The sequence below is a fragment of the Cherax quadricarinatus genome, chromosome 83 (assembly GCF_038502225.1).
Source record: "Cherax quadricarinatus isolate ZL_2023a chromosome 83, ASM3850222v1, whole genome shotgun sequence".
In the NCBI taxonomy this organism is placed as follows: domain Eukaryota; kingdom Metazoa; phylum Arthropoda; class Malacostraca; order Decapoda; family Parastacidae; genus Cherax; species Cherax quadricarinatus.
This window is the reverse complement of record NC_091374.1, coordinates 15,384,226-15,398,720: the sequence shown is the minus strand read 5'-3', so window position 1 is coordinate 15,398,720 and position 14,495 is coordinate 15,384,226.

The following is a 14,495-nucleotide window of genomic DNA, read 5'->3' as shown; positions in this document are numbered from 1 at the left end:
GGAGATACTTGTTGTGTGGAGGTGTCAGGGGTGGAGATACTTATGTGGAGGTGTCAGGGGTGGAGATACTTGTTGTGTGGAGGTGTCAGGGGTGGAGATACTTGTTGTGTGGAGGTGTCAGGGGTGGAGATACTTGTTGTGTGGAGGTGTCAGGGGTGGAGATACTTGTTGTGTGGAGGTGTCAGGGGTGGAGATACTTGTTGTGTGGAGGTGTCAGGGGTGGAGATACTTGTTGTGTGGAGGTGTCAGGGGTGGAGATACTTGTTGTGTGGAGGTGTCAGGGGTGGAGATACTTGTTGTGTGGAGGTGTCAGGGGTGGAGATACTTGTTGTGTGGAGGTGTCAAGGGTGGAGATACTTATGTGGAGGTGTCAGGGGTGGAGATACTTGTTGTGTGGAGGTGTCAGGGGTGGAGATACTTGTTGTGTGGAGGTGTCAGGGGTGGAGATACTTGTTGTGTGGAGGTGTCAGGGGTGGAGATACTTGTTGTGTGGAGGTGCCAGGGGTGGAGATACTTGTTGTGTGGAGGTGCCAGGGGTGGAGATACTTGTTGTGTGGAGGTGTCAGGGGTGGAGATACTTGTTGTGTGGAGGTGTCAGGGGTGGAGATACTTGTTGTGTGGAGGTGCCAGGGGTGGAGATACTTGTTGTGTGGAGGTGCCAGGGGTGGAGATACTTGTTGTGTGGAGGTGTCAGGGGTGGAGATACTTGTTGTGTGGAGGTGCCAGGGGTGGAGATACTTGTTGTGTGGAGGTGTCAAGGGTGGAGATACTTATGTGGAGGTGTCAGGGGTGGAGATACTTGTTGTGTGGAGGTGTCAAGGGTGGAGATACTTATGTGGAGGTGTCAGGGGTGGAGATACTTGTTGTGTGGAGGTGTCAGGGGTGGAGATACTTGTTGTGTGGAGGTATCTGGGGTGGAGATACTTGTTGTGTGGAGGTGTCAAGGGTGGAGATACTTATGTGGAGGTGTCAGGGGTGGAGATACTTGTTGTGTGGAGGTGTCAGGGGTGGAGATACTTGTTGTGTGGAGGTGTCAGGGGTGGAGATACTTGTTGTGTGGAGGTGTCAGGGGTGGAGATACTTGTTGTGTGGAGGTGTCAGGGGTGGAGATACTTTTTGTGTGGAGGTGTCAGGGGTGGAGATACTTGTTGTGTGGAGGTGTCAGGGGTGGAGATACTTGTTGTGTGGAGGTGTCAGGGGTGGAGATACTTGTTGTGTGGAGGTGTCAGGGGTGGAGATACTTGTTGTGTGGAGGTGTCAGGGGTGGAGATACTTGTTGTGTGGAGGTGTCAGGGGTGGAGATACTTGTTGTGTGGAGGTGTCAGGGGTGGAGATACTTGTTGTGTGGAGGTGTCAGGGGTGGAGATACTTGTTGTGTGGAGGTGTCAGGGGTGGAGATACTTGTTGTGTGGAGGTGTCAGGGGTGGAGATACTTGTTGTGTGGCGTCATGGAATGGTGGAGATGCTTGTCGTGTGGCGTCATGGGATGGTGGAGATGCTTGTCGTGTGGCGTCATGGGATGGTGGAGATGCTTGTCGTGTGGCGTCATGGGATGGTGGAGATGCTTGTCGTGTGGCGTCATGGGATGGTGGAGATGCTTGTCGTGTGGCGTCATGGGATGGTGGAGATGCTTGTCGTGTGGCGTCATGGGATGGTGGAGATGCTTGTCGTGTGGCGTCATGGGATGGTGGAGATGCTTGTCGTGTGGCGTCATGGGATGGTGGAGATGCTTGTCGTGTGGCGTCATGGGATGGTGGAGATGCTTGTCGTGTGGCGTCATGGGATGGTGGAGATGCTTGTCGTGTGGCGTCATGGGATGGTGGAGATGCTTGTCGTGTGGCGCCATGGGATGGTGGAGATGCTTGTCGGGTGGCGTCATGGGATGGTGGAGATGCTTGTCGTGTGGCGTCATGGGATGGTGGAGATGCTTGTCGTGTGGCGTCATGGGATGGTGGAGATGCTTGTCGTGTGGCGTCATGGGATGGTGGAGATGCTTGTCGTGTGGCGTCATGGGATGGTGGAGATGCTTGTCGTGTGGCGTCATGGGATGGTGGAGATGCTTGTCGTTTGGCGTCATGGGATGGTGGAGATGCTTGTCGTGTGGCGTCATGGGATGGTGGAGATGCTTGTCGTGTGGCGCCATGGGATGGTGGAGATGCTTGTCGTGTGGCGTCATGGGATGGTGGAGATGCTTGTCGTGTGGCGTCATGGGATGGTGGAGATGCTTGTCGTGTGGCGTCATGGGATGGTGGAGATGCTTGTCGTGTGGCGTCATGGGATGGTGGAGATGCTTGTCGTGTGGCGTCATGGGATGGTGGAGATGCTTGTCGTGTGGCGTCATGGGATGGTGGAGATGCTTGTCGTGTGGCGTCATGGGATGGTGGAGATGCTTGTCGTGTGGCGTCATGGGATGGAGATGCTTGTCGTGTGGCGCCATGGGATGGAGATGCTTGTCGTGTGGCGTCATGGGATGGTGGAGATGCTTGTCGTGTGGCGTCATGGGATGGTGGAGATGCTTGTCGTGTGGCGTCATGGGATGGTGGAGATGCTTGTCGTGTGGCGTCATGGGATGGTGGAGATGCTTGTCGTGTGGCGTCATGGGATGGTGGAGATGCTTGTCGTGTGGCGTCATGGGATGGTGGAGATGCTTGTCGTGTGGCGTCATGGGATGGTGGAGATGCTTGTCGTGTGGCGTCATGGGATGGTGGAGATGCTTGTCGTGTGGCGTCATGGGATGGTGGAGATGCTTGTCGTGTGGCGCCATGGGATGGTGGAGATGCTTGTCGTGTGGCGTCATGGGATGGTGGAGATGCTTGTCGTGTGGCGTCATGGGATGGTGGAGATGCTTGTCGTGTGGCGTCATGGGATGGTGGAGATGCTTGTCGTGTGGCGTCATGGGATGGTGGAGATGCTTGTCGTGTGGCGTCATGGGATGGTGGAGATGCTTGTCGTGTGGCGTCATGGGATGGTGGAGATGCTTGTCGTGTGGCGTCATGGGATGGTGGAGATGCTTGTCGTGTGGCGTCATGGGATGGTGGAGATGCTTGTCGTGTGGCGCCATGGGATGGTGGAGATGCTTGTCGTGTGGCGTCATGGGATGGTGGAGATGCTTGTCGTGTGGCGTCATGGGATGGTGGAGATGCTTGTCGTGTGGCGTCATGGGATGGTGGAGATGCTTGTCGTGTGGCGCCATGGGATGGTGGAGATGCTTGTCGTGTGGCGTCATGGGATGGTGGAGATGCTTGTCGTGTGGCGTCATGGGATGGTGGAGATGCTTGTCGTGTGGCGTCATGGGATGGTGGAGATGCTTGTCGTGTGGCGCCATGGGATGGTGGAGATGCTTGTCGTGTGGCGCCATGGGATGGTGGAGATGCTTGTCGTGTGGCGCCATGGGATGGTGGAGATGCTTGTCGTGTGGCGCCATGGGATGGTGGAGATGCTTGTCGTGTGGCGCCATGGGATGGTGGAGATGCTTGTCGTGTGGCGCCATGGGATGGTGGAGATGCTTGTCGTGTGGCGCCATGGGATGGTGGAGATGCTTGTCGTGTGGCGCCATGGGATGGTGGAGATGCTTGTCGTGTGGCGCCATGGGATGGTGGAGATGCTTGTCGTGTGGCGCCATGGGATGGTGGAGATGCTTGTCGTGTGGCGTCATGGGATGGTGGAGATGCTTGTCGTGTGGCGTCATGGGATGGTGGAGATGCTTGTCGTGTGGCGCCATGGGATGGTGGAGATGCTTGTCGTGTGGCGCCATGGGATGGTGGAGATGCTTGTCGTGTGGCGCCATGGGATGGTGGAGATGCTTGTCGTGTGGCGCCATGGGATGGTGGAGATGCTTGTCGTGTGGCGCCATGGGATGGTGGAGATGCTTGTCGTGTGGCGCCATGGGATGGTGGAGATGCTTGTCGTGTGGCGCCATGGGATGGTGGAGATGCTTGTCGTGTGGCGCCATGGGATGGTGGAGATGCTTGTCGTGTGGCGTCATGGGATGGTGGAGATGCTTGTCGTGTGGCGTCATGGGATGGTGGAGATGCTTGTCGTGTGGCGCCATGGGATGGTGGAGATGCTTGTCGTGTGGCGCCATGGGATGGTGGAGATGCTTGTCGTGTGGCGTCATGGGATGGTGGAGATGCTTGTCGTGTGGCGTCATGGGATGGTGGAGATGCTTGTCGTGTGGCGTCATGGGATGGTGGAGATGCTTGTCGTGTGGCGTCATGGGATGGTGGAGATGCTTGTCGTGTGGCGTCATGGGATGGTGGAGATGCTTGTCGTGTGGCGTCATGGGATGGTGGAGATGCTTGTCGTGTGGCGTCATGGGATGGTGGAGATGCTTGTCGTGTGGCGTCATGGGATGGTGGAGATGCTTGTCGTGTGGCGCCATGGGATGGTGGAGATGCTTGTCGTGTGGCGTCATGGGATGGTGGAGATGCTTGTCGTGTGGCGTCATGGGATGGTGGAGATGCTTGTCGTGTGGCGTCATGGGATGGTGGAGATGCTTGTCGTGTGGCGTCATGGGATGGTGGAGATGCTTGTCGTGTGGCGTCATGGGATGGTGGAGATGCTTGTCGTGTGGCGTCATGGGATGGTGGAGATGCTTGTCGTGTGGCGTCATGGGATGGTGGAGATGCTTGTCGTGTGGCGTCATGGGATGGTGGAGATGCTTGTCGTGTGGCGTCATGGGATGGTGGAGATGCTTGTCGTGTGGCGCCATGGGATGGTGGAGATGCTTGTCGTGTGGCGTCATGGGATGGTGGAGATGCTTGTCGTGTGGCGTCATGGGATGGTGGAGATGCTTGTCGTGTGGCGCCATGGGATGGTGGAGATGCTTGTCGTGTGGCGTCATGGGATGGTGGAGATGCTTGTCGTGTGGCGTCATGGGATGGTGGAGATGCTTGTCGTGTGGCGTCATGGGATGGTGGAGATGCTTGTCGTGTGGCGTCATGGGATGGTGGAGATGCTTGTCGTGTGGCGTCATGGGATGGTGGAGATGCTTGTCGTGTGGCGTCATGGGATGGTGGAGATGCTTGTCGTGTGGCGTCATGGGATGGTGGAGATGCTTGTCGTGTGGCGTCATGGGATGGTGGAGATGCTTGTCGTGTGGCGTCATGGGATGGTGGAGATGCTTGTCGTGTGGCGTCATGGGATGGTGGAGATGCTTGTCGTGTGGCGTCATGGGATGGTGGAGATGCTTGTCGTGTGGCGTCATGGGATGGTGGAGATGCTTGTCGTGTGGCGTCATGGGATGGTGGAGATGCTTGTCGTGTGGCGTCATGGGATGGTGGAGATGCTTGTCGTGTGGCGTCATGGGATGGTGGAGATGCTTGTCGTGTGGCGTCATGGGATGGTGGAGATGCTTGTCGTGTGGCGTCATGGGATGGTGGAGATGCTTGTCGTGTGGCGTCATGGGATGGTGGAGATGCTTGTCGTGTGGCGTCATGGGATGGTGGAGATGCTTGTCGTGTGGCGTCATGGGATGGTGGAGATGCTTGTCGTGTGGCGCCATGGGATGGTGGAGATGCTTGTCGTGTGGCGCCATGGGATGGAGATGCTTGTCGTGTGGCGCCATGGGATGGTGGAGATGCTTGTCGTGTGGCGTCATGGGATGGTGGAGATGCTTGTCGTGTGGCGTCATGGGATGGTGGAGATGCTTGTCGTGTGGCGTCATGGGATGGTGGAGATGCTTGTCGTGTGGCGTCATGGGATGGTGGAGATGCTTGTCGTGTGGCGTCATGGGATGGTGGAGATGCTTGTCGTGAGGCGTCATGGGATGGTGGAGATGCTTGTCGTGTGGCGTCATGGGATGGTGGAGATGCTTGTCGTGTGGCGTCATGGGATGGTGGAGATGCTTGTCGTGTGGCGTCATGGGATGGTGGAGATGCTTGTCGTGTGGCGTCATGGGATGGTGGAGATGCTTGTCGTGTGGCGTCATGGGATGGTGGAGATGCTTGTCGTGTGGCGTCATGGGATGGTGGAGATGCTTGTCGTGTGGCGTCATGGGATGGTGGAGATGCTCGTCGTGTGGCGTCATGGGATGGTGGAGATGCTTGTCGTGTGGCGTCATGGGATGGTGGAGATGCTTGTCGTGTGGCGTCATGGGATGGTGGAGATGCTTGTCGTGTGGCGTCATGGGATGGTGGAGATGCTTGTCGTGTGGCGTCATGGGATGGTGGAGATGCTTGTCATGTGGAAGTATTTATTTGCAATATTACACTTGTTGTGTAATAAAACGCTTTTCGTGTGGATGTATCATCATTCGTTGTGGAAAGAAGCAGAGGAATTAAGATTCATGAAAGAGTGAAAATAGCGACACATTTCTGGATAATAGCTTCCTCTCCTGTATAATTCTAACCTGAGCCACATCGTCGGAAACTCTTGACACCTATTAAGAAAATACCTGTGTCCTACATTTGCTACAACAGCCACATTTCTTTCCTATCCACCCGTTGTACATCCATAAATATTACAAACAGCTCCTTACCCATACATAATTATTGCTTATCAACTCTTCTGCTTACACGTGATTCTTCCTAAATCTTCCTTGTCCCGATATAGTTTCTGTCCTTCTAAAAATTATCTTGATTACTTTATCCGATATATAAATAAAAAAGGCACAATACCGTGACTGGAACGATACACAAATAACCCGCACATAAAAGAGAGAAGCTTAAGACGACGTTGTGTTTATCCGATATACCTGAGAAACCTGTTCGGTTATTCTTTGTAAATTTTAAAGTGTTTTGGTCTTTTCTTTCACTTAAAAATAAACTCTGCTCTCTGCCAGTCCTTAAATACCTTAACTTCTTTCATGAATATTGACGGAATACACCAACCTTTTCAAACCTGGATCTGCACCAGCTTACAGTATCCTAGTCCCACTAGTCCTGGTTACTTGGCATCATGTTCCACATACCCTTGTATTTCCCACCTCTCACATTTCTTGATTCTTGTCTTCTGACAACTTTTCTACCTCGCTGTTCCGTGTAGAGAATCTCAGCTTCCCTTTCACACTCCATCATTCTGTCATTCTTACCTGCCAAGTGTCTGTGTTGTCTTAGTTGCCAAGTGTCTGTGTTGTCTTAGTTGCCAAGTGTCTGTGTTCTCTTAGTTGCCAAGTGTCTGTGTTCTCTTAGTTGCCAAGTGTCTGTGTTCTCTTAGTTGCCAAGTGTCTGTGTTCTCTTAGTTGCCAAGTGTCTGTGTTCTCTTAGTTGCCAAGTGTCTGTGTTGTCTTAGTTGCCAAGTGTCTGTGTTGTCTTAGTTGCCAAGTCTGTGTGTTCTCTTAGTTGCCAAGTGTCTGTGTTCTCTTAGTTGCCAAGTCTGTGTGTTCTCTTAGTTGCCAAGTCTGTGTGTTCTCTTACCTGCCAAGTCTGTGTGTTCTTTTACCTGCCAAGTCTGTGTGTTCTCTTACCTGCCAAGTCTCTGTGTTCTCCAGACTATCTCAGTAATATCTCTCCAGATAATTTCATATTTTCGTCTAAATTTGCTGATAGAGACACTCTTGGCTCTCTTGTATTCCCTTACTTCTAGTGTTTCTAAGTTTGACAGTATTCTCATTGCATTACTGAAGTCTTCCATCTGAGGTTGACAGATATCAACACCTTGTATAAACAGCATCCTGCGTGATGGACATTGACAGGGGTAAACATAGCTGGCTTGTTTCCACTGTGTAACTGTCACACAGAATAGGGTAGCAGCATATTGCGAATGTATCTGATTCTGTTCATATTTTTTTCCCCATGTTATCTATCCTCCTATTATCATTTTTAATTTGTAAAAAGCTTTCCATGTGCTGACCTCTGCTCGTTTCCCCAGTTATTCCTCTCTCGTTTCGTATGCACCCTGTATGATCACATATTTGTTTACATTTCAATACTGCATTATTAAATCCACGTATGCTGTCTCCTCGCCCTCTCATTATTTCCTCTCATTCTGCCTACCTTTTAGGCAATTATGAGTAATGAAGAAGAGAGACATTGCACAACAAACTGTTTCGTAGAAAACGTTTAGCTGTGTTACACTAGACGTAGCAGAGCGAAACGTTGCCCTCTTTAGAGCCATTTTCAACGCGTGCTTTGGCTTCAGTGAATTATCATCAGTGAGTTCTTGCTTCAAATACAAGGAACGTCAGAGATGCAATGATCTCTGAGCGGAGCATCACAGCATCACCACAAGATTTTCTCGAGGTGCCCTACATAACCATGAACTTTCTACGTTCATTATCAAGTGTTGAAAATTTCTGTATGAATGTATTATGGCCAGATAAACTTTGAATTTGAAAAAAAAAATGAATTTTGATGTGTTGTACATTTTTGTGGAAATAAAGATTTATTATTTACTGAGGGGAATAGGATGGAAGGGGCAGATCTACAAGGAAAAGATGAAAGATGCTGTGGGTGGGAGAGTATTGTGGGTGGGGTGGATGCTGTGGGTGGGAGAGTGCTGTGGGTGGGGTGGATGCTGTGGGTGGGAGAGTACTGTGGGTGGGGTGGATGCTGTGGGTGGGAGAGTGCTGTGGGTGGGAGAGTGCTGTGGGTGGGGTGGATGCTGTGGGTGGGAGAGTGCTGTGGGTGGGGTGGATGCTGTGGGTGGGAGAGTGCTGTGGGTGGGGTGGATGCTGTGGGTGGGAGAGTGCTGTGGGTGGGGTGGATGCTGTGGGTGGGAGAGTGCTGTGGGTGGGAGAGTACTGAGTGTGGGAGAGTACTGTGGGTGGGGTGGATGCTGTGGGTGGGAGTGCTGTGGGTGGAGTGGATGCTGTGGGTGGGAGAGTACTGTGGGTGGGAGAGTACTGTGGGTGGGGTGGATGCTGTGGGTGGGAGAGTGCTGTGGGTGGGAGAGTGCTGTGGGTGGGAGAGTACTGTGGGTGGGGTGGATGCTGTGGGTGGGAGAGTACTGTGGGTGGGGTGGATGCTGTGGGTGGGGTGGATGCTGTGGGTGGGAGAGTACTGTGGGTGGGGTGGCTGCTGTGGGTGGGAGAGTGCTGTGGGGGGGAGAGTACTGTGGGTGGGGTGGATGCTGTGGGTGGGAGAGTACTGTGGGTGGGGTGGATGCTGTGGGTGGAAGAGTACTGTGGGTGGGGTGGATGCTGTGGGTGGGAGTACTGTGGGTGGGGTGGATGCTGTGGGTGTGTGAGTACTGTGGGTGGGGTGGATGCTGTGGGTGGGGGAGTACTGTGGGTGGGGTGGATGCTGTGGGTGGGGGAGTACTGTGGGTGGGGTGGATGCTGTGGGTGGGGGAGTACTGTGGGTGGGGTGGATGCTGTGGGTGTGAGTATAATGCATGACGCATTATCTCCATGAATGAGATATTTCTCATAGGAGCAATAACCCGAACGAGTTTCTCTACTCAACAGCAAGTGTGTGTGTGATGTGTTTTGTGAATTGTTAATAAGATTGTGTGTGTGTGTGTGTGTGTGTGTGTGTGTGTGTGTGTGTGTGTGTGTGTGTGTGTGTATGTACATGTTAGTCACCACAGCCAACACTTCCCACAATACCACTACCATCATCACCACTCAGCCACTACCACCACCACCATTCAGCCACTACCACCACCACCATTCAGCCACCACTACCACCACTCAACCACCACTACCACCACTCAACCACCACTAGCACCATCACTACCACAACTCAACCACTACCACACCACCACCACTCACAAACCACTACCATCACCACCAATCAGCCACCACCACTCATCCACCACCACTCAACCACCACTACCATCACCACTCACAAACCACTACCACCAGCACCACTCACAAACCACTACCACCAGCACCACTCACAAACCACTACCACCAGCACCACTCACAAACCACTACCACCAGCACCACTCACAAACCACTACCACCAGCACCACTCACAAACCACTACCACCACCACTCACAAACCACTACCACCACCACTCACAAACCACTACCACCACCACTCACAAACCACTACCACCACCACCACCACTCACAAACCACTACCACCACCACCACCACTCACAAACCACTACCACCACCACCACCACCACTCTCAAACCACTACCACCACCACCAGCACCACTCAGCCACCACTACCACCATCACCATCACCACCACCACTCAGCCACCACTACCACCATCACCACCACCACTCAGCCACCACTACCACCATCACCACCACCACTCAGCCACCATCACCACCACCACTCAGCCACCACTACCACCACTACCACCACCACTCAGCCACCATCACCACCACCACTCAGCCACCACTACCACCACCACTCAGCCACCACTACCACCACTACCACCACCACTCAGCCACCACTACCACCACCACTCAGCCACCACCCAGCCGCCACCACCACCACTCAGCCACTACTACCATCATCATCACCACCACCACCACTCAACCACCACTACCATCATCACCACCACTACCATCATCACCACTACTACCATCACCACCACCACTACCATCACCACCACTACCATCACCACCACCACCAGATCAGGTCATCAAGAGAACACTTTATCTTCAGTAACATCACAGGTAATCCTCCCACACGTGCACCCACATGCACCTAGTTACAATAACCTGCATCCACTTGCCCCCACCTGAATCCACCTGCACCTACCTGAATCCACCTGCACCTACCTGAATCCACCTGCACCTACCCACTTGAATCCTCTCTCTTCTCTCTCTCCTCTCTCTTCTCTCTCTCTCTCTTCTCTCTCTCTCTCTTCTCTCTCTCTCTCTTCTCTCTCTCCTCCCCACGTAAAGGTAATACTTAGGATTGGTTAAGTGTCCCTTCATGTATTTTAATAAAGCTTTTATCCTCATCCAGCTCATTGCAAAACACACACACACACACACACACACACACACACACACACACACACACACACACACACACACACACACACACACACACACACACACACACACGGGTCAGTCCTAGGACCAGTGCTGTTTTTGGTATATGTGAATGAGATGATGGAAGGGTTAGACTCAGAAGTGTCCCTGTTCGCAGACGATGTGAAGTTAATGAGGAGAATTAAATCGGATGAGGATCACGCAGGACTTCAGAGAGACCTGGACAGACTGGACACCTGGTCCAGCAACTGGCTTTTCGAATCTAACCCCGTCAAATACAAAGTCATGAAGATCGGGGAAGGGCAAAGAAGACCGCAGACGGAGTATAGGCTAGGTGGCCAAAGACTGCAAACCTCGCTCAAGGAGAAAGATCTTGGGGTGAGTATAACACCGAGCATGTCTTCGGAAGCACACAACCAGATAACTACTGCAGTATATGGGCGCCTGGCAAACCTGAGAACAGCATTCCGATACCTTAGTAAGGAATCGTTCAAGACACTGTACACCGTGTATGTCAGGCCCATACTGGAGTATGCAGCACCTGTTTGGAACCCGCACTTGATAAAGCACGTCAAGAAATTAGAGAAAGTGAAAAGGTTTGCGACAAGGTTAGTTCCCGAGCTAAGGGGAATGTCCTACGAAGAAAGGTTAAGGGAAATTGGCCTGACGACACTGGAGGACAGGAGGGTTAGGGGAGACATGATAGCGACATACAAAATACTGCACGGGTGCATGTGTGAGTGAGAGAGAATCATCATTCTGAATACCAACAAGAGTTGGTGGTCGTGGCCATGAACATGCAATGAACTGTGTGAGAAGTGGACTATTTCGTTCTTCATTCTGGACAACACTACCGGAAGAAACCTCTCTTTTTCCCTCCGCCAGAGGTTGTGAGGGTAACGAAGACTGGAGAGTGGAGTGAGGTTGTGAGAGTGACTGGAAGACTGGAGAGTGGAGTGAGGCTGTGAGAGTAACTGGAAGACTGGAGAGTGAAGTGAGGTTGTGAGAGTGACTGGAAGACTGGAGTGAGGTTGTGAGAGTGACTGGAAGACTGGAGTGAGGTTGTGAGAGTGACTGAAAGACTGGAGAGTGGAGTGAGGCTGTGAGAGTAACTGGAAGACTGGAGAGTGAAGTGAGGTTGTGAGAGTGACTGGAAGACTGGAGTGAGGTTGTGAGAGTGACTGAAAGACTGGAGAGTGGAGTGAGGCTGTGAGAGTGACTGGAAGACTGGAGAGTGAAGTGAGGTTGTGAGAGTGACTGGAAGACTGGAGTGAGGTTGTGAGAGTGACTGGAAGACTGGAGAGTGGAGTGAGGCTGTGAGAGTGACTGGAAGACTGGAGAGTGAAGTGAGGTTGTGAGAGTGACTGGAAGACTGGAGAGTGGAGTGAGGCTGTGAGAGTGACTGGAAGACTGGAGAGTGGAGTGAGGCTGTGAGAGTGACTGGAAGACTGGAGAGTGAAGTGAGGTTGTGAGAGTGACTGGAAGACTGGAGAGTGGAGTGAGGCTGTGAGAGTAACTGGAAGACTGGAGAGTGGAGTGAGGCTGTGAGAGTGACTGGAAGACTGGAGAGTGGAGTGAGGCTGTGAGAGTGACTGGAAGACTCAAGTGGAGTGGAGGAAGTAAGTGTGCTGTGACCAGTCACTTCAGTGATGTCAACAGTTCCAGCGTTAAGCTGGAACATAGTTAATAGCAGTAACCATCATAAGTAGTTATGACTAAAATTATACTTACTGACGTTGCGTTTATTACTATGACTATCTTTATTACCATCTCCTACTACCAATACTACTACTAATACCTAGTTACTATTAATACTGATATTAATATTTATTAATAATACTACCGTTATATTACTGCTATCTTTATTACCACTAATAAAACTTGTACAGTTAATACCAATACTACTATTAATTTTACTGTCATTATTACATCTAATATTCAGGTTAATAATCAGTAAAAGTGAATAATTATAATGAATTATTGATGATATTAACCCAAACAATATTCCCCACGACACCAACAAATATTACCACTAGTCTCTGCAACGTAATTGATTGTCAGTGTTTGCCATGTGGTCAGCAGGAGTCCATTAACTTCCCCATTACTCACTCTGCCTCCGTTTTCATAAATAAAACGTAATCAGCTTTACAGCAACCCAAAAAAAAATGAACTTCGTTTTTCTTTGGCGTTCCGCCGTTGCAGACGTGAAAATCCGGATTCGGGATTTTTTTCTCCTTCGGCATTAAGAAAACGAAGACATTGAGTTATGGTCGACGTGTGGATTAAGGTGGTGCTAGTGGCTGGGTAATTTTTTTTTTATTTTTGTTTGGGTGGATAAGGTGAGTTTTTTTTGGACCTGGATGGATAAGGTGATATTTTTTGGCTTGGGTGGATAGTGTTTTTTTTTTTGGGGGGGGGGGGGCTTTGGTATGTGTTTATTTTTTGACTTGAGTGGATAAAGTGGTTTTTTTTGGCTTTGGTATGTAAGTTTTTTTTTTTTGGGGGGGGGGGAGCTTGGGTGGATATTTTTTTTTGGCTTGGGTGGATAAGGTTTTTTTTTTGGCCTTGTACATAAGGTTTTTTTGGGGCTTGGGTGGACAAGTTGATGTTTTTGTAGTTTTTTTTAGGGAGGGCGAGTTTTTTTTTCACTATTCGTAAATTTCGTTTCACACTTTACTGTTTTTATTTGATTTTTCCTTATTTATTTTTATTTATTTTTTCTTTTTGTGTTATTTTTTTTTTTTTTTTTTTTTTTTTTTTTTTTTTTTTTTTTTTTTTTTTTGCTATTTTTCTTTTTTTCTGATTTTTCATATTTTCTCATCTTTTATTTTTAATTCTCATATTTTTATTATATTTTAATTTTGTTATTTTTTCTTTTTTTGTCTTTCTTTTTTCCTTATTTTTCTCTAATTTTTCATTATTAATTATATTTTTATTCTTTTTATTTATTTTCTTCAGTACATGTTTCCCGCACACAGGATTATTGCCACATTTGCATAATTTCACTAAAGTTCCATTTCTTTCTGCAACGTAACTGTTGGTCTCGTCACGCAATCTCCATTGTCCTCGATAAAGTCTTCTTTCTTTCGAAAAAGTGTGCGTAGTCCTTTGCAAATACTGTACAGGTTGATTCCAAAAATTCTAAGGCCGCTTCGAAGTCTTCATACCCAGCTTCAGAATTTGCTTAAGCTGCTTCAAAATCGCCAGAGGTCCCTTCAAAAGCGACAAATGTCCTTTCAAAATCGCCAGAGGTCCCTTCAAAAGCGACAAATGTCCTTTCAAAATCGACAGAGATCCCTTCCAAAGCGTCAAATGTTCTTTTCAAAATCGACAGAGGTCCTTTCAAAATCTGCGCAGACATATGCAAAATCTGTCATATCATCAGCAAAGTGGCTTTCGCATCAACACATTACTCGTAGCTCTATATAGAATTCTTGCTGTACTCTACAAAACTCCAAGGTGTCTTAGGATGCTTCCTCATCTCTTCTGCTTCCTTGCTCCTCCTGTTTCACTTCCTTGCCCCTCCTATTCTGCTTCCTTGCTCCTCCTCTTCCATCGCCTCTTCCTCCTTCATCCCTGCCAAAGCACCTTTTAATCATCAGGTAATTACGTTGTCAAACACAGTCACCCACCCATCCTCCCCAAAACAAACTG